The sequence below is a fragment of the Globicephala melas genome, chromosome 8, assembly GCF_963455315.2.
Source record: "Globicephala melas chromosome 8, mGloMel1.2, whole genome shotgun sequence".
In the NCBI taxonomy this organism is placed as follows: Eukaryota; Metazoa; Chordata; class Mammalia; order Artiodactyla; family Delphinidae; genus Globicephala; species Globicephala melas.
In genome coordinates, this window is record NC_083321.1 from 44,481,761 (window position 1) to 44,487,968 (window position 6,208).

The window sequence follows — 6,208 nt, forward strand, 5'->3', positions numbered from 1 at the left end:
TTTATTGGATGCTTATACCATACCAGACCCTATACCAAGTACTTTATGTATGATTGCATTTAAACCCAGCAATTATTTATGTTGTCATTTTTAAACCTATTTTCAGATGAAGGAACTGAGATGTACCTTGTACTTGAGACGGCACAAGCAGCAAACAGTGGAGGTGCAATTTGAAACCAGTCTTCTTCCAGGACCTGTATTCACTATGCCTGCCAGCTCTGCCCAAGTCTAGCTAAGTCTGTCGTATGTTTCTGTGTCTAGTATTTATGCAGGAAAATTAGATGAAATTCACCATGCAGACTAAATCTGAAACCAAAATTCATGGATAGTGAGTACTGTTGGCCAGGAAACCAGTGATAATTTTAAAATACAAATTTCACACCTTTTGATATGTTCTTCAAAGAATGAGTCTGGTTCAGAAAAATTTCAAAAGAAAAGTGAAAAGATAATAGAAACTATTTTTTAAGGTAAAATATATTGCCAAATTGTTTCAAAATACTGACACTGCTTAGGGACCTATCTATAATTTTAATTGGTTGAAAATTAAGCTTCTCATTGCCCCCACCAAGTAATTGTTGAACAAATATTTAAAGAACACTTTTGAAAGGTGCATTAGAATTCAGTTGTAGATAACAGATTTCCCTCTAGCTAATTTAAACAGAAAGGGATTTACTAGGAGGAATTAGGGATTTATTAAATCATTAAAAGGGCTAGTAGAACAGAGTTGAGGCTGCACTTTCAGGCACAACTTCTGGAAAAGTATTGCAGAACTGGCCTCACATGGGCACCATGCTTCTGCCACACTTCTGAGACTGGGGAATAAGGAAGCCATCTCCATACCTGCTGACTCTGACATAATCTGAATCAGAAAAATGGATGCCCTGCTTCCTATCTCTCATCACGCATGAAATTTAGGGATTGAATGCTGGGACCTCCACTGGAGCTGTCCCAGAAAAACCAACATGTGCCAGTGGAAATACAGAAGTAGCAGAAATACAGCCTCCACCTCAGAATGTTCACTTTTAACTTGCTAAGTTACATCTATTTTACAGAAACTGGGTTTCATGAATCCAAGCTGTAAGGACTTCTGGGAAACCTAGTCTCTAGGTTTGTAGCCTCAAGCAATGAGATTTGCTAGAAGAGAGTTGTCATTGAGCTGAGGGCATCAATCTGTGACCTCAGCTACAATCAGACACCGAATCATTAGAGCCAGCCCAGAGCACCCACACATCATCCTCTACCCCTGTCAACAGTTCCCAGTAGGGACTCAAGAGCAGCCCACCCCAGGTTGGCCAGTGGTAGGTGACCTTATGAAAACAAACTTGGGACCAGATTCCTCTCTCAGGATTTTGGGATTGGGACATTGAAGGAATGAGCCAATGAATTGAGGGGCTTTATAGGTTTTAGGTTAAGTAGATTGGGAGTCAGAATGATAATGGGTCATGTGTGAACAAATAGCATTATACACATATTCATTGAGAAATATGGAGGTAAATACCAAAAGGAATGGAATAAAATGTTACAAGTTGTTACAAGGGAAAGAGAGGCAAAGAAATATCTTTTGTTGTTGTTGCTTATAAATCTTTTAGTGCTACTTGAATTTTTGAACGTTATGCTTGTATTACCAGGGTAAAAATTAAAATTAGAAACACCATAAGTAAACCCATCCCCTGGCATTTCAGTCAACAACAAAATGAATACCCCAAATTTGAGCATTTAAGCCAGAACAACTAACCTACATATCACATGACCACTAGTTGAAGAGAGGGAGCTCCAGACAGTCCAGTCCTTCCTTGCCTCACTTCCCACCTAGCACCTCCACTGCCGTAAAATTGAAAAAAATTTAAAAACCAAAACCAGTTTAGTGAGAACTTTGAATGCCAAGCCAAGGAGTTAATCACCCCAGCAATGGGAATAGCTTTGAGTGAGGGAATGACTTCAATGTGTATAGAGTGCTTATCTGTGTGCAGGATAAATTTGATAGATATTGGCGATAGCCAGGAGATTGATTGGGAGATTACTAATAGGATCCTGGACTAAATCATTGGTAGTGGAATTGAAAAGTTGGACAAAGAGATATAGTAGTGGAGGATTTTGTGGTAGCTGATCAGATATAAGGGGCAAGGAGAGTAAATTTGGTAGGTATATTCCACTTTTCCAGAAATCCCTTCCTTTAGGGGTGGCCCCTTACCCATTCCATGAGATTCTGGTGGTGAATCAGAATAAACTCATATTTCCCAAACTAAAGGGCATATATGTCCCAGGTTGACCACATTGAGTACTCCTTCCCTGCACAATGTGTTTGGTTCACAGGCATAACCCAAACTTAATGAAAGACCTTTCTGGGAACCCTTCCCCAGTGCTACTGGGGAATATGCTCTCTTCCACCATGAGTTTGGGAATGCCAGAAGCCATTATACTGCCACGTAGAGAGGGCCTATCATGAAAGAGAGAATCAAACAGAGCCCTGACATCATTTGAGTCATTGAACCCATCCATACCTATACTGATGGACTTTTTAGTTATGTGAGTCAAGAAATTAACTTTTTTGCTTATGGATTGGATTTCTATCATTTGCAACAGAAAGAGGACTTATTAAAAGAGTCAAAGATTGCTTAATTTACATATCAAAAAATATTTACAGGGCTTCCCTGGTAGCGCAGTGTCTAAGAATCTGCCTGCCAATGCAGGGGACACGAGTTCAAGCCCTGGTCCAGGAAGATCCCACATACTGCAGAGCAAATAAGCCCATGCGCCACAACTACTGAACCTGTGCTCTAGAACCCGCAAGACACAACTACTGAGCCCATGCGCCACAACTGCTGAAGCCCGTGCACCTAGGGCCCATGCTCCGCAACAAGAGAAGCCACCAAAATGAGAAGCCCGCGCACCGCAACCAAGAGTAGCCCCTGCTCGCCACAACTAGAGAAAGCCTGTGCGCAGCAACGAAGACCCAATGCAGCCAAAAATAAAATAAATAAATTTATTAAAAAAATATTTATGGCATATATGCCATATGAACAATTGAATGAACAATTAAATGTCCAGTAAAATGGGAAATTAAAAAAAAATCCTAAGACATGCCTCATATACCTTGAGATCTATTTCAGCGTTGTCACCAGTTATCAATGTGACATTGAAGTCATGCAATAACTCTGGGATTCATTCTTCTCTTCTGTAGGATGGAGGAAAATGGGGATTGCATTGTACAGTTGGCTCTATGTATCTAGTTTCCACATCTGAGGATTCAACCAACTTTGGATCAAAAATATTCAGAAAAAAAATTCCAGAAAGTTCGAAAAAGCAAAACTTGAATTTGCCAAGCATCAGCAACTATTTACATAACATTTACATTGAATTTATTACTACTTACATGCATTTACATTGTATTAGGTGTGATAAGTAATCTAAAGATGATTTAAAGTGTACAGGAGGATGTGAGCAGATTATATGCAAATACTATGCCATTTTATAAAAAGTACTTGCACATCCACAGATTTTTAGTATCCAAGAGGCAGGGGTCCTGGAACCAAATCCCTACAGATACTGAGTGAAGACTATATTATTTTCTACAGATTTTCTTCAGCTGTAAAGTTTTATGATTCTATGCCATGACATAGAAGAACTAGTGAGTCACTCCAAGATTCTAAAATATGGAAGATTGGTATGCTAAACCAATTAAATGGAAAAACAATGGAAGCTAGGAAGACTGTGGCAATAATTTAGAAGGAACATTTCTTGAGCCTGGTCTAGAGAAAATGCGATAGTGATGGAGGGATGTGGATGAACCTAAGAAACATTAGAAGAAAATAACAATTTGATGCCTGCACATACAGAATATGAAGATGAGTGAAGAGTAACTATTGACTCCAAAAGCTTGCTAGTTTGCGATATTAAAATAATGATAATGGCTTCCCTGGTGGCGCAGTGGTTGGGAGTCCGCCTGCCGATGCGGGGCACGCGGGTTCGTGCCCTGGTCTGGGAGGATCCCACATGCCGCGGAGCAGCTGGGCCCGTGAGCCATGGCCGCTGGGCCTGCGCGTCCGGAGCCTGTGCTCTGCGAAGGGAGAGGCCACAGCGGTGAGAGGCCCGCGTACCACTAAATAAATAAATAAATAAATAAATAAATAAATAAATAAATAAATAATGATAAAATCTTTAACCAAAATGAAGTCGTTGAGAAAGTAAAAGTGTTAGGAGAGATTTAGTACAGTTCTGAACATGCTGCATTTGAGCTCTTGGTATATATTCAAATGGAAAGTCTACAGACTTGAAAATCTAGAACTGCAGTTCAAGTGGGAAGTCAGGGCTCATGTTATGTTTTTAAGAATCATTGAACATAGAGGGAATAGTGAAAGTCCTGGGAGTGAATACTAGCTACAATAAAAACTGATAATAGACATGACTAATTTGTTTATTAATAGGCAAAGACATTAAAATTGTAAACTTGTATTTCTTAAGCCTCTAAAAAGCTCAATTTATAAATCTTGTTAGTCTATTTATAAATCTCATAATCTTTGCATAAAAATATGGACAATCACTTTCACTTATTCTCTGTGATTTAATTAATTCATAGCATAACAGACTATATACTTCTTGAATATTTAACGTCACTTGCATACTCCATTAATTAAATTTTCTTAGATATCTTAAACTACAATTACAAATGTAATATATCTAACATCTTGGCAGTGAAATTTTATAAGCACTTACATAACTCTTGTAAATCTAATAGCGATAAATCAATCTTATACCTGTGGTCACAAAATTCTCTTAAATGTTTCATATTTTTTTCTCCCAGTTTTATTGAGATATAATTGACATACTGCACTGTATAAGTTTAAAGTGTACAACATTATGATTTGATTTACATACATCGTGAAGTGATTATCACAAGTTTAGTGAACATTCATCATCTCATATAGGTACAAAATAAAGAAATAGTAAAAAGAGTATCTTGTGATGAGAACTCTTAGGGTTTACTCTCTTAACAACTTTCATATATAACACACATCAGTGTCAATTATATCGATCATGTTGTACATTGCATCCTTAGTACTATTTATCTTATAACTGCAAGTTTGTACCTTCTGACTGCCCTCATCCAATTCCTCCTCCCCCCACCCGCTAAACTCCCACCCTCCCCCATAGATCTTAAAAGTTCACAAAGCACACAAAACCACAGAAATTATTAACTTTTACAGATATAATGAAAATTGTACTAATTTACCACCTTTTTTATATTAAAGGTGACACATTGTGGCAGGCATGGAGATGTGCCACTCAGATCCTTGTTCAAGAAAGGACTTGCTGCCCTGCTCAGGGGCCAGTAGTGTGATCAGCAGATGGCCTACAGCTGTCAGCGCATTCAGGGTCTGCCTCAGCTGCAGTCCTGACCTTCCCACGGCCGCCATATACTATCTGAGGGAGAGGGGAGTATAAAGGGTGGAGTGGGACACTCCAACCTACGATACTGACTCCAGAGCTCCCTGTCTCATCATCTGCTTCTGGCAAACCTAACTGCAGTGCAAATTAACTCATGCAACCAACATGAACAGAATTGCTATCTCAGACCTCTCACAGCAACTAAGGCTGCAAATTTGGGATATCAGTCAAAATTCCTGTTACTACTTCCCGTGATGATTTTACGGGAAGTAACTCGGTTAGTTACTTGAGCCCCAAGTAACTAACCGAGTTCCATTTTCATGGTGAAGCTCTACCTGCTTACCCAATATATTACTGTAATCTTACTTGAAATCGTTTTCTGCCTTATATAAATATGCACAAGCACACCCCGCCCAGACACACACGGCCTGTAGTTCCCACAACCTCACTGCACTTAATCTTGGCTCTGCCAACAATTCGCTGTGGGAACTTGGGCAATTTATTTACCACTCTGTGCTCAATTTCCTTATCTGTAAAATAGGCATAGTCATCTGACAGTGTTGTAAAGAGTAAATGAGCTAGTACTTTAAAAAGTGTGTAGATAGAACAGCCTCTGCCAATACTGCATATTCAATAAATGCTAGCCATTATCATTATTGGTCTGAGTTCTACATTGTCTATACGTTTTCTTATGTCTCAGCAACCAACATCCTATAATAACGTATCGACTAATCAATTACAGAAAAAGTTCTTATGTTTCAAGTCCCTTAATTATCAGACTTCGGATTTTGGGACCTAGATTAAATCCTAGACTTGACTTTAG